Consider the following 24,126-nt stretch of genomic DNA (forward strand, 5'->3'; position numbering starts at 1 on the left):
GAAACCAGCTAGCATATTGTATGTCGTATGTCATCGAGTAAGATGGAGAATTCAGTCACCAATAATCTAGTACTTATGATCTAATAAGCAGATCCTATGAGAACACTATCAAATTATACTTCAGAACTTTTCCTCTTCAGGCATTTTTGCCATTTCATTTCATCCCAGTAGAAGCTAGTTCACTCAACATTTTCGAATTAATTTAATAATGCTGGGAAATAATTCTTTTATTCAATCACTGGCCAACAAAAAATATGAACAAATTTTTCAAGTGTCAGTGCTTTCCTTAAAACGCTTCGTTAATACATTTTTAATAGCAAAGGAGAAGTCATAGTCGGAGATATCCTGGAGGCACTGAACAGTTTGCAATGATTTCGAAATTTCTTTGAAATTGTATCTTACATTCTAAAAATACAAGCATCTCAATTAATGTTCATGATATATCTATATATTGCCTGCATTCTGTCAAGCAAATGCCAGAAGTCAGTAACAAAATAGGTAAAAAGAAACTTAAAAGAAAATGCATACAAATGAAAGACTCAGAGGCCATTTCTGTAAGGCAAATGAAAGACTCAGTCAGGGGCCCTTTCAATCAAGAACTTGAATAATACTGTTTGTCCAAAAAACCTTCAATCTTTTAAGTTTGCTTACTCAAGTAATTGTTAGTTCCCGTACCTCACATCTTCTGTTTTTGGCATGAAGAAGGTAGTTTTTCATGCCAAAGTCTAGTTGAAAAATCACAGGAAAAGGCTTTGATTCATCTAGCTCGGTTCAGATTTGCATTAGATCAATCAACTATAGCTGAGGAGGCAGAGATGATGTAATACTGAAGCCCTCTGGAATCATATGGTGTCAAGAGGATTAAGTCTTTTCCCAATGAAGGAGAAAATGCCTAAGAGATCAAGCAATAGCAATAGTTATTCTACTACACTGATAACTTTAATATAAAAGGTAACAATTCACTTACTATGGATTCACATTTGTGTTTTAGGAAGATGTTTTATGTTTTTTTTTTACTAATTATTTGTATATCCTTGTACACTACTCCCTTTCTGGGACATGGCTTGATAATTACAATCTTGGTGGGGTGCTAAGATCCTATTATGTGGCTGCAGAAGTTATTAGTAACATGTGACTTAACTTGGATATGATTGTTTATGTATGCTAGTGCAACAAAAATAATGGTATATAGCATAGTGAAGATTGACATAGAGATATTTAGGGCAAGAAATTTACAGACAGAAAGAAGTGCTTAAGCAAAGGAGCAGAAGTGTGATACTATTTTTTTAAGTGGATTGTTAAAACATGGTGAGAATGAACTGGAGAGAGTTGCTTGCAGGAAGCTATGTCCTGGAAAACTAAGGAACAGATTCAGAGGCGTAGATTTTATCTTTTGGCAAGTAAGGTAAATTAGAAATTTAAAAGCTAGAGAAGGTTTTATTTCTATTTGTGTTTTGGAAAACAACTCTAGCAGGAGTGTGTGAAGTTTATCAGAGGAGCAAGAAACCAGAGGCAGAAAATAATTACGTAAGTCCATTACAAACATTCCAGAAAAAGGGGTTATTTTCTTTTTTTTTTTTTTTTTTTAATTTAGTTCTTTTTTTTTTTCTTTTTTTTCTTTTTTTTTTTTTTATTGCATTTTAGGTTTTGGGGTACATGTGATGAACATGCAAGATTGTTGCATAGGTACACACATGGCAGTGTGCTTTGCTGCCTTCCGTCCCCTCACCTGTATCTGTCATTTCTCCCCATGCTATCTCTTCCCACCTCCCCACCCCCCGCCCCTCCCCCATTTCCCCCCAACAGACCCCAGTGTGTAGTGCTCCCCTCCCTGTGTCCATGTGTTCTCATTGTTCAACACCCGCCTATGAGCGAGAATATACGGTGTTTGATTTTCTGCTCTTGTGTCAGTTTGCTGAGAATGATGGTTTCCAGGTTCATCCATGTCCCTATAAAGGACGTGAACTCATCGTTTTTGATGGCTGCATAATATTCCATGGTGTATATGTACCACATTTTCCCTATCCAGTCTATCATCGTTGGGCATTTGGGTTGGTTCCAGGTCTTTGCTATTGTAAACAGTGCTGCAATGAACATTCGTGTGCACGTGTCCTTGTAGTAGAATGATTTATAATCCTTTGGATATATACCCAGTAATGGGATTGCTGGGTCAAATGGGATTTCTATTTTTAGGTCCTTGAGGAATCGCCACACTGTCTTCCACAATGGTTGAATTAATTTACATTCCCACCAACAGTGTAAAAGTGTTCCTATTTCTCCACATCCTCTCCAGCATCTGTTGTTTCCCGATTTTTTAATGATCGCCATTCTAACTGGTGTGAGATGGTATCTCAATGTGGTTTTGATTTGCATTTCTCTGATGACCAGTGATGATGAGCATTTTTTCATATGTTTGTTGGCCTCCTGTATGTCTTGGGGTTATTTTCAATTTGAGGAGGCACTGAAAGGAGGTATCAATAGAATCTGCAGTAGACTGAGAGTTAAGAGAGAGGGAGACGTTGAGTGTGTATGATGAACAGCATGCTAAGAGGTTAGTAATAACTAGACACTGGTAACTTGAAAGAAATGTAATATGAATGCAAAGTGTTTGTTATTTTTAGAATATATATGAAAGATATTTGAAACAATCCAATCGTTTAAAGTTTTTCAAAGGCTAAAAATTTTTAAAATGCATACACCAATACTCTATCAAATTTAGTAAGAAAGATAGGAAGAATTGAGTCACATAGCCTAGGAGTAATAACTGGTAAGATGGTACCATATGCTCCTTTCAATGACTTTCTTAGTTGTTCTTAAACAAGGACAAAAATAAATAAAAATGATAATATATGGTCAAAGACTCACCAACAAAATCAAGAGTACAGATTATGATGCCAAGTTACTTTTTCTTTTTTGCAGAAGACAGGGTCTGCTTGATTCAATAAACATCTACCACCACCACCACCCCCCCGCCACCCACATCTACAGCCCAATTTTCTGCCTAAACAAGATCCAACTTGCCTATTTAAAGTTCACTGGACTTAGTTAAAACTCTAATAACAATTATTCAAATGATTTAACTTCCTAATGTAACCAGAAACTCTTCTGCAATAGCCCAGAATTAAAATGTCTTTTGGCCCTGGCTTGTAACATTGATCAAGATGTAAATAGGTCACAGCTTGTATTTGTTCAGGAAATGATTTCTGTCTGCATTTTTATCTAAAGTAAAAAATATAAATAAATCATTAGTAAAGTTTCTCTAAATATTGGAAATTATTTTTTGCTTACATGTAATGAAAATAAATTAATAATCCACTTTAATAGAATGGTATTATCACTTTGACAATTTTTAAGAAGTGTCTGTTGCCTATTTATATTGTTCATTTCATCCTAGTTAGATGTGAATATTTTGACCTCTGAAGGTACAGCTAACCCAGGATTCACGTTCTTTCATTCAGTAACTTACTGGATATTTACTATTATTTAAGTTACTTACTGTGATATTGTCAGATCACTGACTATGTACTATACTAGACACTATGGTAAAATATAAGATGATAATAACTTTAATAACAAAATACAAATTTGTTGAAGATGCTACTTGCCAGGAAACTATTCTAAGTTTATTCCATTTATTTATTTATTGTAAAAATGTTATGAGATGTGGAAACTCTTATCTCCATCTTAGAGATAACAATACAGAAACAGAGCAATTAAGTAATTTTCCCAACAATACACAGCTAAAAACGTAACCCAGGTAGTCTTTCACCAGAACCCATCTATGGTCAAGGATGAAAAATAATGAATTGTATCGGAGCAGTACCGATAAATGTCTTGAGAGTACAAAGGAAGCAAAAGTCACCTTGATATCAGGCAATCTGAAAAGTCATCGGGGAAGGTGCTATTTGCAATACACTTGGACTGTATTATGCCTTTGAGCTGGCTGGTCCATCTCTCTCTATATGACTAGCACTGTGTCATCAAGGTAAGTTACTGGTGTCTTTCCAGTTGGTTCCAGCCCCCATTCTTGAACTGTTCCCTTAGCCCCCTTGCACTTTCCTCCTGACCAGTTCCATGTGACTTTTGCTTCCTATGTCTTACTCTATACACTGATAAAGTGTTCCCACTCATCACATTGAATTATTGCTGGATATCACTGCTCCATTAAAAGTTTTGGCTTTTCCTCTTGAATATGACTACTACAAGGCCTTTGAGCAAGTTTTTCTTTGAGTCACTTGAACTCTGATGCAATGAAGCACCAACCTCATCTCTGGGCAACACCTAAATTAGGCTGTTCTTCTTGCCAATTAATTTCTAAAACAAAAAACTAGACATACAGGCCTCTTAATCTTTCATTCTTACTGCTTCCATTTTTGACAAAGTCACTTGAAATGTAAATCCAGATGCCTAAAATAAGGATAAATACAGTCACAACATTTACAATTCCATTAAAGAACATTTCTTTTTAATGATTCATTTGTTCAAGCCAGAAGTGAATCAATAATGTGCTTTGGTCTCTTTCATGCTAAACCTTTGTTGATGGTACACTGAATTTTATTACTTCACTGAACTTCTACCTCAGAGACCCTGCGACATGCTGAGGAGATCCAGGTATTTGGGGAGGTGAAGAATAAGAGGATGAGAGGTAATTCATCATTGTCCTTCCACTAATGACTCCCAGGTTTTACTACAAAAGATGCCTAGTTTTCTTTGTTCCAACTATATCATAACTTAATGGAAAAAAAATTTTCCGTGTGCATTGCAATCTCAAATTCATTATTACCATGCCATTTTCTATTCATTTTCAGTTTTAAAGAAAGGAAAATAAGTGAAAGAAAATGCATTCGGATATAAAAAATTATCGAGCCTGTAAAGCCTGCAGTTTTCCCCATAATTATTTTCCCTTTCTTCCTGATTCCTTTTGAACTGGTATTTTTCCCTCTAGAGAAGTTAAGGGAGGTTTCTACTCAATGATTTTATTTAGTTTCCCTTCTCAATTTACCACATATTACCCTACTAAAGGAATTTGACATTTAATGATTAGAGTATCAATCACTAAATTTGTTAGCTCTGAAAATACAATCTGTTTTATTTATCAATAGAATATTTTGCTTCAGAATCCCAGCAATAGGAACATAAAGCAAGGAGAAAACGGGAGCTAAAAGAAAAAAAAAAATCTCAAAAGGAATTCAACAAAACTCTTATTTACCAAACACAAAACCACCCAAAACAACAATAATACACTCTCTACTTTGTAAACATCACTTATATCTGGGTATGACTCATCACAGAGTTGCCTTTCAAAAGTTATTTAAATCATTTTTATTCATGCATGCATTTACTCATTCATTAAATATCTGCCAATAACAAAATATGTGTATAGATAAAACACTATGCCACATATGGGCATATAAGGATTAAAAAATTAGGCTTTGCTGCAAGAACTCCTAATCCAAAACAAGTAAAACATAATCTATCATAAGTCATAGATGGTAGAGATGAAGAACTTGTTTTCTGGAGCCAGATTGCTTGTGTTCAACTCTAGGTTTTGCTGCTTACCAGCACTTTAAGCCTCAGATTCCTCAGTGGGAGGTACGTGCTTGATGGGTTTGTTATGGTTAAATGAGATAATGTGCACAGCCAAGAGACAAATAACATTGTTCGCAGGAGAGACGATCCTTTTTTTTTCATGTTAGAAGGAAGCTTGAGAATTCTTTATGGTATTTACGTTGGACAGTGAAGGAAGAAGATGATTTTGACTTATTGAGATGGGGCTGAAAAGAGTATACAAATCAAATGTAGAAAAAAATATATATTTTTTTTAAAGAAGAGGTCTTCTCTTGACATTGTACAATGTGTACAAATGTCTAAAATTTGACATTGTGCAAATATGTATTGGGGCTTTCTTTCACCAATAACATTATTGATGATATTTCCTTGTTTCCTGAAATTCCAAAGTTGGGTCTTTATTTCTTGGCCAAAAACAAAAACAAACAAACAAGCAAAAACAACAGAATGAACTTGTGGATTTCTCTTGTCTACTATTACTTTTACTTCCATTATACTGTGATGTTTCACGTACCTACTAAGGTGTGACTCTTCCAGGGTGTCTATGAATGCCACAGATGGTCAATGAGAACTCTCATCAACATGCAGCCAGAACTCAAATCTCTCAAAGTTCTGTGTGACTCTGTGAATTTTTAAGTATAATAGTTACTAGTTGACATTTTTCCAGCCTCTAGAACCTCAATTTATGGGTACATGGTTTATTATTGAGGAAGAGCCTCAAGGGAATGTATATGCAGATTTCTGGAGCTTTTACTTAACGTGGTTTTTTTTTTTTTTCCTCCAGCTTTCTTATCCTGAAGATTCCAGCAATTTTAGAAAACTGAAAATCTGCTTCTACTTAACTTTTTAAGATTCCCATGCTCTGCTAGGGATCCCCATTTCTACACCATGATCAGTAAAGTGCCTTTAGGCATAAATTCTATGGGATCCTTAGGCTTACCCTTCTCATTTCCCTACACTAAGAGAGCCCTATCTTTCTCTATTGTCTAAGGTATCTGTTTGCTTTTGAGGCAGAGTCTCCCTATGTTGACCAGCTGGAGTGCAGTGGCGCGATCCTGACCCACTGCAACCTTCAGCTCCTGGATTCAAGCAATTCTCATGCCTCAGCCTCCCAAGTAGCTGGGATTACAGGCACGTGTCACCACGCCTGGCTAGTTTTTTGTATTTTTAGTAGAGGTGGGGTTTTGACATATTGACCAGGCTGGTCTCCAACTCCTGTTCTCAAGCGATCTGTCTGCTTTGGCCTCCCAAAGTATTGGGATTACAGGCATGAACCACTGCACCCCACCTATTGTCTAATTTTTAAAAGAGTTGTTTTCTATTTTTGTCCATTTTTCTAGTTGATTATGGTAGGATAATAAGTCTTGTTCTAGCTTACTCCACTATGGCTGAAGCCAAAGTTGCTCAAATTGGCATCCTACAGATAAAAGTGCACCCTAGGTGATTCTAACAGAAAGCGAGATTTGCAAGCAATTCCGTTGGGCACTGTAGTCATCTCCTCCCTACACATTGAGAGACTTCTTCAGAGAAGTGAGGAGGTATGGTTTTGTCAGCCAGTATCCTTTCAGCCCTTTTTTGGTAACCATTTCCAATTTCTCCCTGAGAGGTCATGTTCATACCACTTAATCCCTGAAAAGACAATTTCTCTGGCCACAATGGCTTGATTCTCTCAAACTTTTGCTTGCACTTCTGGGAGAAAACTCCCCTTCTTGCTACCTGGAGAGAAGAACTTGGTGTGCAGTAAGTTTGAGCAGGGAATGTAGGGATAACATGATTTGTGCCCTGACTCCTGCTGAGCCTAAAGCCAGATCTACTCCCGGATATTTTAGGTTCATTAGCCAATACATTTTTTGATTAAGCCATGGTATCTATTTTATTTTGTTTGCAATAGCTGGAGCAGGAATTGTGTCTTATCTCAAAAACCATGAAGTCCTGATGCCTACTGTAGGGCTCTTCACATCTGGGGTAGTGTGAAAATAGCAGCAGGAAGGCTTTTTCAGGAAAAATAATCTGGAAATGAGAAAAAATTGTTTCTTTTGCCCTCCAAACTCTAGAGTAAAATTTTCTAAATTTAAGAGTACCAACCTCATGTGTTTGTTAAGTAGCTAAAGTACCTTTTAAAACAGGTGTTACTGTTTCACTTATTCCTAATTTACATTGCTAATAGCCTGCTTTTCAAAGGCACACACTTGGTTCTAAATGGCTATAAATTAGTCTCCAAAATGGGCAAGTATTGAAGCTGCAGAGCCATGTGTATAGGACAGACATACGACACATACTGCTCTAAACGTACATACAAATAATTACATGAATGGTTGATGCTGAGGCCTGAGGATTTGTGGCACCTAAATTGCATTAGAGTCCTCCTAAGGTACCCATATTATAATTAGGACAATAAAAATAGCTAATAAAGGAAGCTGTCACCTCTATTTTCACACAATGGGGTTGTATTCACAAAAGGCACTGGAATGACTATGTGTGGCTTTGCCACACAGCATTTCTTCATACACCTTTCAGTAAGTCAGTGAATAAACGAATGACAAGCACTTACTGAACAGCGGATCTGTGCCAGGTACTATGCTAACTGCTTGATATATCTTATTTACAAATGTGCAAAACATCTGCACCCGATGAATTCAACTCTTTCAAGCTTTTGACAGGCACACAGAAAACCCCCACCAAAGACAATGTTCTGACTAATACATAGACTAAACCATTTGTAGAAAAATTTAAAAGGTATGGAAATCATTATTTTAATTTTTAGTTTGTATATTTTAACAATTCAATTTACTCTCCCACATAGTTGAGGCAGCAGCATGCAGAACAACAACAAGAAAAAACATGTGATCAAGGATTCAAGATGGCCGAATAATAACAGCTGTGGAGTGCAGTTCCCAGTGAAAACAGTGCAGAGGGTGAATGATCACCACATTCCCAAATCAGTTTTTTACTGCCCACGGATCAGGAGATTCCTGGGCTGAAAAGTAACATGAGTTTCCAGTATGGCTGTTTCAGCAGGTGCTGCAGGTCTCCACACACAAACTCACACAAATCTGGGCAGCCGTTTCAACTGGTGCCTGGAATGTCTGGGATACAGAACCACCCATTCAACTGAGAAAAAGCGGTCTGAAACAGGGAGTCAGGTGATCTGGCTCAGCACGTCCCACCCCCCACAAACACCAGCAATCTGAAGCATTCTGGATTGAGAATTTTGCATCAAGTGCAGGTGGACCTAGGACTGTCAGCTCAGTGGAGGGAAGGGCATCAGCCATTACCAAGGCAGTCTACCACTACCGAGGAAGTCCACCATTACTGAGGCATTTCACCTTTACTGAGGCATTTCACCTTTACTGAGGCAATCCGCCATTACCGATGCAATCTGCCATTACAAAGGCAGACCGCCATTACTGAGGCAGTTCTAAATGTACCTCTGTAAACAAAACCACAAGGAAGTTCACACAGCACCTGGGTAGAGCACACCACAGTTCAGTAATGTCTCTGCTGGCAGAGTATGACTAGACTATCTCCTTGCTGGGCAAGGCATCTCTGAAAAAAGACAGCAGCACCTCAGGAACTTATAAATGGAGCCCCATCTTCCCAGGATAGAGCACTTGGGAAAAAAGGCGGTTATGAGTTTCACTGCAGCAGACTTAAATGTACCTGTCCAGAAGCTCTGAACAGAACAACGGAGCTCCCAGCTCAGTACTTGAGCTCCTGTAAAGGACAGACTGTCTCCTCAAGCAGTTCCCCAACCCCCATATATCCAAAGATACATCTCTTAAAGGAGAGCTCGGACTGACATCGGGCAGGTACATTTCTGGAACGAAGATAACAGAAGAAGAAACTTGCAGCAACCCTTACTGTTCTGCAGCCACTGCAGGTGATCCCCAGGCAAGCAGGGTCTGGAGTGGACCTCCAGCAGTCCTACAGCAGAGAGGCCTTTTACAAGAAAAACTAAAAAACAGAAAGAAATAACTTCAACATCAACAAAAAGGATGTTCACTCAGAGACCCCATCTGAAAGTCACCAACTACAAAGACCACAGGTAGATAAATCCACAAAGAAGGGAAGAAACCAGCATAAAAATGAATGAAAACATCAAAAACCAGAATGCCTCTGCTCCTCCAAAGGATCATAACTCCATACCAGCAAAAGAAGAAAACAAATGGAAAATGAGTCTGATGAATTGACAGAAACAGGCTTCAGAACGTGGGTAATAACAAACTTCTCTGAGCTAAAAGAACATGTTCTTATCCAATGTAAACAAACTAAGAACTTTGAAAAAAAGTTTAAAGAAATGCTAATGAGAATAAACAGCTTAGAGAAGGATATAAATGACTTGATGGAGCTGAAAAACACAACATAAGAACTTCGTAAAGCACACACAAGTTTTAACAGCTGAATCAACCAAGGAGAAGGAAGGATATTAGAGATTAAAGATCAACTCAATGAAATAAAACGAGAAGGAAAGATTAGAGAAAAAAGAGGGAAAAGAAATGAACAAAGCCTCCAAGAAATATTAGATTATGTGAAAAGACCTAATCTACATTTGATAGGTGTATCTGAATGTGATGGAGAGAAAGAAACCAAGCTGGAAAACACTCTTCAGGATATTATTCAGGAGAAATTTCCCAACCTAGCAAGGCAGGCCAACATTCAAGTTCAGGAAATACAAAGAACACCACAAAGATAGAGGAATATCTCAAGAAGAGCAACCCAAAGGCACACAATTGTCAGATTCACCAGGGTTGAAATGAAGGAAAAAATGCTAAGGGCAGCCAGAGAGAAAGGTCAGGCGACCCACAAAGGGAAGCCCATCAGACTTACAGCAGATCTCTTAGCAGAAACCCTACAAGCCAGAAGAGAGTAGGAGCCAATATTCAACATCCTTAAAGAAAAGTAGTTTCAACCTAGAATTTCATATCCAGCCAAACTAAGCTTCATTAGCAAATGAACAAGCAATTGCTCAGAGATTTTGTCACCACCAGGCCACCTTACAAGAGTTCCTGAAAGAAGCACTAAACATAGAAAGGAACAACCAGTACCAGCCACTCCAAAAACGTACCAAATGGTAAAGAGCATTGACACAATGAAGAAACTGTGTCAATTGATGGGCAAAACAACCAGCTAGCATCAAAATGTCAAGATTAAATTCATACATAACAATATTAACCCTAAATGTAAACGGGCTAAATGCCCCTAAAAAAGACACAGACTGACAAATTGGATAAAAAGTCAAAACCCATGGGTGTGACATATTTAGGAAACCCATGTCATGTGCAAGGACACACATAGGCTCAAAATAAAGGGATGGAAGAAGATTTACCAAGCAAATGGAGAGCAAAAAGAAAAAGCAGGAGTTGCAATCCTAGTCTCTGATAAAATAGACTTTAAACCAACGAAGATCAAAAGAGACAAAGAAGGGCATTACATAATGGAAAAAGGATCAATGCAACAAGAAGAGCTAACTATCCTAAATGTATATGCAAAGAATACAGGAGCACCCAGACACATAAAGCAAGTTCTTAATGACGTACAAAGAGACTTAGACTCCCACACAATAATAGTGGAAGACTTTAACACTCCACTATCCATATTAGACAGATCAATGAGACAGAAAATTAACAAAGATACCTGGGACTTGAACTCAGATCTGAACCAAGCAAACCTAATAGACATCTACAGAACTCTCCACCACAAATCCACAGAATATGCGTTCTTCTCAGCAACACATCACACCTACTCTAAAATTGACCATATAAATGGAAGTAAATCACTCCTCAGCAAATGCAAAAGAATGGAAATCCTAACAGTTTCTCAGACCACAGTGCAATCAAATTAGAACTCAAAGATTAAGAAACTAACTCAGAACCACACAATTTCATGGAAACTGAACAAGTGGCTCTTCAATGTTGACTAAACAATGAAATGAAGGCAGAAATAAAGATGTTCTTCAAAACCAATGAGAACAAAGACACAATGTACCAGAATATCTGGAACACACTTAAAGCAGTGTCTAGAGGGAAATGTATAGCAATAAATGCCCATAAGAAGCAAGGAGAGATCTAAAATTGAATGCTGACTTCAAAATTGAAAGAGCTAGAGGAGCAAGATCAAAAAACTCATAAGCTACCAGAAGACCAGAAATAACTAAGATCAGAGCAGAACTGAAGGAGATAGAGACACCAAAAAAATCCTTAAAAAAATCAATAAACCCAGTAGCTGGTTTTTTGAAAAATATCAACAAAATAAACAGACCACTAGCCAGATTAATAAAAAAGAAAAGAGAGAAGATCAAATAGATGCAATAAAAAATGATAAAGGGGATATCACCACCAATTCCACAGAAATACAAACTACCATCAGAGATTACTACAAACAACTCTATCCACATAAACCAGTAAACCTGGAAGAAATGGATAAATTCCTGGACACTTGTACACTCCCAAGCCTAAACAGGAACTGAAATCCTGAATAGAACAATAATAAGGGCTGTAGTTGAGTCAGCAATTAATAGCTTACCAATCAAAAACATCCCAGGTCCAGATGGGTTCACAGCCAAATTCTACAAGACATACAAAGAGGAGCTGGTACCACTCTTTCTGAAACTATTCCAAACAAACCAAAAAGAGGGAATCCTTCCCAGATCATTTTATGAGACCAACATTATCCTGATACCAAAACTTGGAAGAGATTCCACAAAAAAAGAAAACTTCAGGCCGGTATCTATGATGAACATAGATGCAAAAATCTTCAATGAAATACTGGCAAACTGATTGCAACAGCACATCAAAAAACTTATCCATTACGATCATATAGGCTTCATCCTGGGGATGCAAGGCTGGTTCAACATATCCAAGTCTATAAACGTAATCCACAACATAAACAGAACCAAAGACAAAAACCACATGATCATCTCAATAGATGCAGAGAAGGCCTTCAACAAAATTCAACAGTGCTTTATGCTGAAAACTCTCAAGAAACTAGGTATCAAAGGAATGTATCTCAAAATAATGAAAGCTATTTGTAACAAACCCACAACCAATATCATACTGAATGGGCAAAAACTGGAAGCATTCCCTTCGAAATCTGGCACTAGACAAGGATGCCCTCTCTCACCACTCCTATTCAATATAGTATTGGAAGTTCTAGCCACAGCAATCAGGCAAGACAAAAAAATACAGGGTATTCAGTTAGGAAAGGAGAACGAGAAATTGTCGCTATTTGTAAATGACATGACTGTATATTTAGAACACCCAATAGTCTCAGCCCCAAATCTCCTTAAACTGATAAACAACTTCAATAAAGTCTCAGGATACAAAAATCAATGTGCAGAAATCACAAGTATCCCTATACACCAATAACAGATTAAAAGAGACCAAATCAAGAGCAAACTCCCATTCACAATTGCTACAAAGATAATAATATACCTAGGAATACAACAAAGGATATAAAGAACCTCTTCAAGGAGAACTAAGAACCACTGTTCAAGGAAATAAGAGAGGACACAAACAGATGGAAAAACATTCCATGCTCATGGTTAGGAAGAATCAATACTGTGAAAATGGTCATACTGACTAAAGTAGTTTATAGATTCAATGCTATCACCATCAAGCTACCTATGACCCTCCTCACAGAACTGGAAAAAAACATGTTAAACTTCATATGGCACCAAAAGAGAGCCTGCATAGCCAAGACAATCCTAAGCAAAAACAAGAAAGCTGGAGGCAAAATGCTACCTGAATTCAAACTACACTACGAGGCTATGGTAATCAAAAGAGCATGGTACTGGTACCAAATCAGAGATACAGACCAATGAAACAGAACAGAGGCCTCAGAGGCAACACTACACATCTACAACTATCTGATCTTTCACAAACCTTACAAAAACAAGCAATGGGGAAATGATTCCCTGTTTAATAAATGGTGTTGGGATAAAACTGGCTAGCCATGTGCAGAAAACAGAAACGGGACCCCTTCCTGACACCTTACACTAAAATTAATTCCAGATGGATTAAAGACTTACACATAAGACCTAACACCATAAAAACCCTAGAATAAAAACTAGGCAAAAGCATTCAGGACATAGGCATAGGCAAGAACTTTATGACTAAAACACTGAAAGCATTGGCAACAAAAGCCAAAATAGACAAATGGATTCTAATTAAACTCCAGGGCTTCTGTACAGCAAAAGAAACAATCATTAGAGTGAACTGGCAACCAAAAGCATGGGAAAAAAATTTTTGCAGTCTACCCATCTGACAAAGGACGAATATGCAGAAGCTACAAAGAAATAAATATTTACAAGAAACAAACAAACCCATTCGAAAGTTGGCAAAGGACATGAACAGACACTTTTCAAAAGAAGACATATATGAGTCCAACAAACATGAAAAAATGCTCATCATCACTGGTCATTAGAGAAATGCAAATCAAAACCACATTGAGGTACCATCTCACGCCAGTCAGAATGGTGATCATTAAAAAATCTGGAGACAACAGATGCTGGAGAGGATGTGGAGAAATAGGAACACTTTTACACTGTTGGTGGGAGTGTAAATTAGTTCAACCATTGTGGAAGACAGTGTGGCAATTCCTCAAGGACCTAGAAATAGAAATGCCATTTGAGCCAGCAATCCCATTACTGGGTATATATCCAAAGGATTATAAATCTTTTTTTTATAAAGACACATGCACACATATGTTCACTGAAGCACTGTTTACAATAGCAAAGACCTGGAACCAACCCAAATGCCCATTGATGATAGACCGGACAGGGAAAATGTGGCACAAATACACCATGGAATACTATGCAGCCATAAAAAAGATGAGTTGGTGTCCTTTGTAGGGACATGGATGAACCTGGAAACCATCATTCTCAGCAAACTGACACAAGAACAGAAAATCAAACACCACATGTTCTCACTCATAGGCGGGTGTTGAACAATGAGAACACATGGACACAGGGAGGGGAGCATCACACACTGAGGTCTGGAGGGGGACCTAGAGGAGGGACAGCAGGGGTTGGGGAATTGGGGAGGGATAACATGGGGAGAAATGCCAGATATAGGTGATGAGACGGCAGCAAACCGCATTGCCATGTATGTACCTATGCAACAATCTTCCATGTTCTTCACATGTATCCCAGAACCTAAAATGCAGTTAAAGAAAAAGGAAAAGAAATAAGAAAAAAATCCAGCATCTCCTACCACTTCACTGCTGTGGCTACTGCCCTAGATGATATAACTGAGGGTGCTCCAGGCACTAAACTAGAGCACTTTCCATACGTTATCTCACTGAATCCATGTAAGAACACTACACAGAAGAAACTATCATTATTACCACTTTAAACATCTCAAAACTAGGGTAATCTTGACTTAAGTTTTGGATATTTTTGTGATTAAAAACATATTAGCTCCTGAGTAATTAAGGGTTCCATAATCAAACCCATAAAGTTACATGTGAAGAAGTAGTTTTAGAGGGAAACTTTCAAGGGAGGATAGAGAAAGGAGTTTCAGGAGTTCACAAAGCTGAGGCCATGCAGTCTTGCTTCAATGCACTGTCCTTAAGTAGTTTTCTCAGTTTTTTTTTTTCCTGAAGCTCTTTCTTCTAGTTCTCTTATCTTTTTTGTCTTTGACAGACTCTTTTGCTTTTTTTTTTTTCCAATCTTCTACAAATGAATGGTAAGGAAAAGAATACTGGTTGAAATACTGCTTTTATCTATGGCCTATTGCTTATATGCATTCACAAGTCTTACCTCTTTATCATTGATGGACTGGAGTAATGAGATGCCAAACTCCTGGAGTCCAGCATATGTAATTACAAACTTACTGAAACTATTCTCTTTGACTTTGCCTAATAGATTCAGCCCCTGGGTGCATAACTACCTTATAATCGTGTAATCTGGAGGCTCCAATTCAGCAGAGGCAGTTTTCCCCTTCAAACCAATCAAAATGTGGATCTCTGGATCCTGACTGATTATAGTTTTAAAGACAGTTTAAGGCCGGGCATGGTGGCTCAAGCCTGTAATCCCAGCACTTTGGGAGGCCGAGGAAGGTGGATCACGAGGTCAAGAGATCAAGACCATCCTGGTCAACATAGTGAAACCCCGTCTCTACTAAAAATACAAAAAAAATTAGCTGGGCATGGTGGCGAGTGCCTGTAATCCCAGCTACTCAGGAGGCTGAGGCAGGAGAATTGCCTGAACCCAGGAGGCGGAGGTTGCAGTGAGCCGAGATCGCGCCATTGCACTCCAGCCTGGGTAACAAGAGCGAAACTCTGCCTCAAAAAAAAAAAAAAAAAAAAAAAAAAAAAAAAAAAAAAGGAAAAAGAAAAAGAAAAGACAGCTTAAAGATTTTAGGGTCTATTTTTTTTAAATATATAAATACCAATGAAATGCTTTAGGATATATTAAAGTTTATTAGTGTGTTACACTACACAACAACAATTAAACATCCAATAATAACCTGCCTAAATTTTTGCCTCATTTTCCTCACCTTCTTCATTTTCTATTCCAAAAGACCTGGCATCTCACTCTCCTTAAAATGTTATTTAAATCTGCTGTTTTCTCTCTTATACTGAAGGACTTGTTACTGTGAGATGGATAGTGTAGGAAAATGGGAAGTTGGAAGGTGAGATATAACAGCAGAAAATAATTCGAAGAATAAAACTTTTCTTTTTATTGAGTCTTAGAGGGATAGGATCAATTTTGGGGGTTATATATGGAGACTAATAGATCATAAGATGAGCAACTTATCTACCATCAGGAAAAGGAGAAGGTGCATCTCCATGAGAGAAGTGTCACAATGGGGATAGGATCATTCCCATTTAAACTTTTGGTAAATACTCTCTATAATGAGGCATGAGGCTCAGTCCAGATCTAGGAATGGTATGCATTACAAGTACATACCATATATATACCATATATAACCCCCAAAATTGGTCCTATCCCTCTAAGACTCAATAAAAAGAAAAGTTTTATTCTTCGAATTATTTTCTGCTGTTATATCTCACCTTCCAACTTCCCATTTTCCTACACTATCCATATCACAGTAACAAGTCTGCCACACTATCTTTGTGACAAAGAATGGAATGATTATAGGAATGTTTGTTTCACTATGTGTACAATTGGTGAGGAAATTATTTTTCATTAATGCATTTAGCATAGCATGTAAATATTAAGAGTATGATATATACTGTGCCTGTTATGTTTCATCTTACTTAGCCACTGGTAATTTCCTATGTCTTTTAGGCATAGAAATTAATCATTTAAAGTTAGAAAAATTCAAATGGACACAATATTAGGAGTAGCTGGTTACTGCAAACTCTGCTTAAAAATTGTATTAATTATTCATAGTCCACCAAGCTCAAGGAGATTATGAGCAAATTGAAAAAAAAATCTGTATTATAAAATCTTGAGGTCTTTCCACTATAAATAAAGGACTGTGAAAGAAATATTTTCTAAAATATCAACGTGGATGCAGTAAACTTTGTGCAGAATAGAACAAGGGGAAAATGTACGCACCATGTTTCTGTTAAGCTATTCCAAAGAATTCTCAGCAGAGGATTTGGCTTATTGTGGGTGACAGCTGCTCAGTGTGAGCTGCGACATTTCAAAAATGAGAATCCACTCAGAATTATAAGCTTCTATTTCTGCATTAATTGTAAAGGTATAATAAAAGAAATGTTCTCTTCTTGAAGACTGAGAAGCAAACTATGGTATCAAAGCATAATGGGTCAGAACACTGCTATGTAAAATTACTTGCTTTCAGTTTACAAAATGCCACTTGCTCATGAGTCTTTGTACACGTTCTTCCTTCCTCCTCTCTCTTCATTATTCCCTTCCTCTTAAGTCAAACTGACATACAGATATACATACACAAACACTCATATATATTTCGCAAAAGCTTGCCTGGCCATCACATTTCAGTTTAGACATAACCTCATATAGGGAGATGACTGATTGAGGTCTATATTTTACATGCTTTTCTATGGCTTTCCCATTGTCCCTGTACTACCACTGTGATACGCATCACACTGTATGGTGAATGCCTGAACACATTTTATATCTCCCAGTAGACTGAAAGCTCTGTGAGAGTGGGAACCATATATATTGTACGTTGAATCCAGTGTCTGCTCTATGAAAGGTACTCAATACATGTTTATGAAACATGTATCTTTGGGATGAATTTTTTAAAGTCAAATTTCTTAGAGAATCTGTATTTGTGTGAGAGAAAGAAAGAGAATCTCTGTGTGTGAATGAGAGACAGAGAGAGAAAGAAAGACCCATTAGCAGACTTCATTCTACGGGCCAAGTATTATATAAGGGTAACTGCCTGCCCATATCAGCATCAGGCAGATTTAGTGTTTATAAAGAAGAATTTACTCTCTTCATTTCATGTGTAGCAGTTGTTAACACACGAACTGGAAGCTTACACAATCAGAAGGGCCAAGAAAGCAAGTTGTAGAAAACTGCCACCCAAATATCAGCCTGCAATGACAAAGCCTGTTTAATCACTCACCTGAAGTCACTGTGAACCTCAACAACTTCTGAAGGCACGTACCAACTTTCTCAGCCAAATGCAGGTGATCTTAAAGATACTTTACAGGAAGACATTCTGAACTCTACATTTGCTTATGTGTATCACCACAAGTCTCTCCAGAGAAGACCAGTCCCTCTTTCTTTTTCTCCTTCCAAAGCTCTTACAACTGTCTCTCATTGGCAGACATTGGCATGATGTCACAGGGGAGCAAGGTTATCACAACCGTTGTTTTACCTCTTTGTGATTCAGACAATCGAATACAACATCCTCAATGAGACACTGTCAACTTGAGGAGTGATTTTTCACTATTACAGTAGTTTTGTTATTATCCAGGTATTGTAGATTATATACCAATATTTGGAACTCTGTTGCAGAATGTAATGACTATGAGATATTATCCTCTGCTGAGGAAGTCTCAGTGGGACCCTATCCAGGGATGTGCTTCTCCACCACACGTGGTGAGTCATTAGGGAAAATACTGAGAGTTAGTGTTAACCTGCTCTGTAAGATAAGGAAGAATCCAAGTCCTGTTCACTCTTATTACAATGTTGATTCTAGAATTTCTCCAGCACTTTTAGATGTTTGATTTATGAATCACCTGTATGAGCTTCAATAACTCAAGACAACTTTGGATGAAGCTCCTTCTGTGATCTTGGCCTAGATTCTGGTCCCGATGGTGAAGGTCAAGGAGGCAACATGCCTTTATATATACTAAGATGACCTCCTCAGAAAATAAATACCTGAAGGTAGGAATGATTGTAACATTTGCTCTTCTTTTCATCTAAAGAGAATCTGTGTTGCTCCCTGCTGAAAATATTGTCATTACTTTCCATAGTATTTAGGATAAAACCCTTAAGTATTATGCTCAAAATTATTCACATACAACCTTCAAACCTACCTTGTAAGCTCTACTATTTCTTCAGGCACCTTCCACAGACCAGTCACAGGAGGCTACTCTATTATTCCTTCATACTGATGCTCACAAAATCCCTTCTATCTGGGATATTTCTTACCTAAAATATTTTCTTCCTGAAAAACTCCCATCTCAGATTTCAGAGTGAGTTCAGTATATCATTCCCACTGGAAAATTCTCTGACAAAGGACCTTTTTGCCCTGAATTAATTGCAGCCCTTATTTCTATAGCACCCTGGCACTTTGTCCATACATCTATAGTAGCAGTTTTCATACTGAATTTTAATTCTTTAGATAAGGTACATATTTTCTCCATTAGATGGTTGTATCATTGAGGATAAAATAACCTACATCTCAGTGTTTGGATTTCCATTACCAAGTAGATTATGCTCAATAAAGATTAATGGTCTGAATTTATTAAAATATCTGACATTTATAGAATACTTCAGAGTGTGCAAAATGCTTTCACATATATTCTTACACTTAATCTTTACAACAAGCCAATGAGGCAGATATTTTTATTATTTCTATATTACAGATAAGGAAATTAAAACTCAAGAATATTTAGAATCTGCTCAGCACACCAAAGACTCATCATAAATACCTCTTGACTGATGGTTTGATGTAGACAATTGCCCTCAGCTCTTTCTGCCTTTACAGAAGATGTAAGCACATGTAGGTGTGCTGTACTTGGCATCAGCAGCCTGTGTCTCACACTGCTACTTAATCACTTAAAACTCAAGAATCACATTTTTCACCTTTCCAGACAACTTCCTATACAAACATGACTTAAGGTATGGCTCTGATGTCATCTTGGTTACAAAATTAACACAATAATACTTCCCATCTGTCAATCCTGCCAGACTCTGATTTGATTGAGATAGCATTTCCCAGTTGTTACAATGCCTGAAAATTTAGAGGCTGTATACATGCTAATGTTATTATAGAAAGATGTGGATGCATCTATAGAATTAATATTTCTTATTTCTACATGAAGGATCTCTTCTGTTATCCTCTGATAGGATTTTCCTACTATGATGTGTATTTGGATAAAATCATAGATGGCTGTTGTAAAGAATGGTTTCCTTGAGTATACATACGAATAGAAACATGCTAGAAAGCTTTAGATATAACTAGCTTGTCCAATGGGGCTTACAAAAAAGAGTCTCAATTGGAACTGGCCAGAGTTCTGAAAGATTCTTCTCTTTGTAGTCTACCCATTTTCCAAAACTCCTAGGGAAATCTGAATTTTTGCTTTCTGATTTTTCAAAGTTATAGAGTACAAACACGTTAGGAATCTCTAAGTTCACAGATACATGTTCAAATCTTCAATCCACCACTAACCTGCTTGAACCTCTCTGAGCCTCATCATGTTCCCCAGTTAAATGGAAATAAAAGAACTCCCTACCCCATAGGGTTAATTTGTCTATTACACGTGATAAGGAATGTGAAGCTTGGCATGGTGCCTGACACATTAAATGTCACAACAAATACTGTTTTAACTGCTATGGTGAAAATAAAAAAAAATAGGAGCAAAAAATAAACAAAAAGAAAAAAAAAAAAAGGAAGGAAGGAAGGAAGGAAAAAGGATTCAGAACTCCAGAGACCAGGCATCTTGGGGCCATTTCATCTCATTCTTAACAAAAATTCCATGAAGTAAATTTCAGTGTCATCCCCATTCTATATATGAGGAAACTCTTACCAAATAATGAATGTTTTAGAGGTCTCATTCATGCACTGTTACCTGTTAAAAGTGACACTGCCTAAATTTATTATTCTAAAACCTATTAAACACTCTACATTTTCATTCTTTTTCTTTAACAGGGCATTTGTTTTAGACCTTCCAATCTCCACCATTTGTTTTGAAGTCATACGAGAATCTATGCAAATAGAGATGTCTCTTTCTTTTACTGCCCTCTGGACAGATGCTAAAGTCCTGAGACCTATGAAGCCTATGTATAAATCATCATCTACTATTAGCCTTCCATCACTTCATTTCTGCCTTGATCCTGAGTTTTAACAGGCTGAAACTGACTGGAAAAACACTGTCTATCTCCCTGACACTTCAGGGTATAAACCATGGAGTAAAATCAAGCTCCAGATACCCACAGCTCCCACGGTTTTGTGATAAAATTTAAATTATGACTTAGAGAAGGTAGTGTATACATCCTATTAAAATGCCTGGGCTCTCACATATAAAGAAGAAACTTGAAACTGTTGTTTACAATCTCCATAAACTTGAAATATGAAATCCCTTATGTGAATGAAATATACATTCAAAATATACATCAACATGGCAGTAGATGCTTCTGCAAAAACTTTCTAAGTATTAAATATGGTAAAAAAAAGTCAGTTAATACAGACACCAGAAGAATTTTGGTTTTAAAGTGCTATAAGCATTAATATTCATTATAAAAATAAGATTTGATAACCACAGAAAGAACAGGAACAAAGCTTTGGTGATAACAGGAAATTATCTTCTCAATGTTCACAGAACATTTTGTTCTCAATCTTCAGAAGTTAAAGTTGACACTGAAAGTTACAATTTCCTTAGACTGTGCATTTTCTTCCACAAACGTTCTCTTTTCATAGCTGAATTCTCATGTTTTTATTCTAGTGATTACAACATAATTGATTCTAGCCAAATGCATATCGTGGATATTATTACTGGCAGACGAAAGATTTCCAATCCATGAAACCTTCCAACAAGAAAGGGAAGACAAGAAGTGAATAGTCTAGTGCAGCAAAGTAACTTCTATTGGCCTCTAAGTTGGAAATTATATGCGCTCCATTTTCAATTTTTCTGAATCTATGCTCCATTGGGTTATATCAGGTTTCACCTCTAACATCAACCAAATAGACATGAAGGGAGACAAATTGAGAGTCAAAGGATAATAGGGTTTTCGAAGATCTAATAAAATGCACAAAAATGAATTGAACAGCAGGATGGAACAAGTGTTAAACTTTTTTTTAATATATGGAATTGACATCTGCTAGTTCCAGTTATTTAAAGCTCCTCCCATATTTTATTGGAAACTTGATACTTCAAAAGATTTATAGCATAGCCAATAGCATCTCTAAGAGCTGATCCAATATGTGTGGAAGCATTTAGTTTTAACTCATTTTATTTAAATACACACACACACACACACACACACACACACACACACACACACACAGACACACATATACATATAGTATTTCCCCGTAAATAATCATTTACAGAAACAGGCAAAATTCTACATTTTCAACACCTTATTCATTTTGTTTTCTCTTTCTCATCCTTTTCCTCACAAAAAGAAAACTGTGTTTCTGAGCACCTGTTAAGCAGGCTTGTGTAGCTAAAACTCTGATATGTTAAATTAGAAAAACAAAATACCTCAAATAAACCTTTGAAGTGAATTAGCTGTTTTCTTCTTTGAATGTAGACAATAAACGCGATTTAGGTAACTGGCCGCCTGGAAAGACTGTAATGACATTTAACCTTCATATCCATATTTTCTGTCCCGTCCTTGATCTGTCACTCAATATACGACCTGGAGCAAGGAGCAGTCTTTTGTGCTTCAGTGTGGATTAGGGAAATAAAACCAGATAGCTTTTCCGTAAACCACAGGAGGAAAGCAAAGCCCTCTGCTTTATCTGTCACCACGGGGCTGCCTCCATGCCATGTGCTATCTCCCTCAGGTGACTTCCTTTCCATGGCTATGTGGCCAGGGATACCTTCAAGAGATAAGGAAGGTCCCCCGTAAACTCAGCAGTACTTTGCTGGAGCATCTGTTGTATGACTTCATGTAAAGTCTTCTACCTTGTGAATTTTGAAAGAAATGTCCAAGTGTTTGTTTTATACATGAAAGGTACAAGTGTGTGAAAGACATTTACAAATTCCACCTTCTGTTTTGCATTAACATACTTATCACTAGGGTCATTATTTGGCAAGAGGCAGAAAGAGGCAAGTTTCTTTGCTTTCCCTTTGAATTCTGTTCTCTTTCTCTTGCTTCGCTCTCTATCCTCATGTTTTCTATCCAGTTTCATCTTCTCTTTATTCTCACTCAGGGATGAATGACTGCTAACAGCTTAAAGACCAGCTTTTCCAGATAAAAAAAAAATACAGTTCAAAAGATAAGAGTTCAGGTGTTAGCCAGCGAGTAGGATAGGAGTTTGGGAGAGAGAAGGAAGGTTGCCAATTTATTTATCCAATAATTATCATTTTAAAAAATTTCCTCTCCCAAGTAAAAGAACCCCAACGGTGTCATATACATCAAACATTGACACACAGAAACACACGTGCAGAGAAAGAAATGTGCAGCATTTGCTTAAAAGAGGGAAAAACAATGGATTGTTCACTCCTCTAGTTCACACAGTCAGATTGGTAGCCATGTGCCAATGCAGTCTCCTATGTACTTTCACAGAAACAAAACCACATGGTAAGAATTGAGGTTGCATCAACATAACAAAATGTACTGTTTGATTTTTATTAGCTATAGGTAAAAACTCATTTCCCTAAAGCATCACTCTAGAGGCCAGGGTAATTTGTTACAGCTGGCCAAAAGAGATGACTAGGGCTGAAGAGAGACAGCAGGTACAGGAAGCCTGCTAGTCTGGAGCTCCTTTGGGAAATCACCTGCTGCTCTTACCACCAACCAGTATATCCACTGGTTTTAGATTACACTTACTGGACTGTTTGCAGTAGGCACCTACATTGCCAATAGGAGGTATTGATCAAGTAGAAATATTGTGTAAGAAGTTTTCTATGAACAATGTTTGGAGGACTAACCAATTTCATCGCTGCTGGAATAATGTTGCTTCATTATCATCTCAGATTTTCTAGGCAAAAGGCTCAGGCCAGTGGATCTCAAAGTGTGAGCTCTCAGCCAGCAGCATCCACATCCCCTGGAAGCTTGTTAGAAATGCAAATTCTCAGGTCCTATCCTAGGTATAGTGAATTAGACATGCCAGTGATACTGCCAGCAATTGTGTGTTAATAAACCCTTCAGATAATTCAGATGCACATTCAAGTTTGAGAACCCCTGGTATAGTTAATTTTGTGAAGCCTAATGAAATGTTTCCAAATTGACAGGAAAGACCAATCCCTGCTTATAGTTCA

At 37.4% G+C, this 24,126-nt stretch overlaps 1 protein-coding gene across 1 annotated transcript in view; it reads right to left on the reverse strand.

Moving 5' to 3' along the window:
• Positions 1–24,126, reverse strand: part of LINGO2 (leucine rich repeat and Ig domain containing 2) — a 342,878-nt gene that overhangs the window by 210,125 nt on the left and 108,627 nt on the right. The window lies entirely within an intron of this gene.

This window comes from Saimiri boliviensis, chromosome 2, assembly GCF_048565385.1.
Source record: "Saimiri boliviensis isolate mSaiBol1 chromosome 2, mSaiBol1.pri, whole genome shotgun sequence".
Taxonomy (NCBI): Eukaryota; Metazoa; Chordata; class Mammalia; order Primates; family Cebidae; genus Saimiri; species Saimiri boliviensis.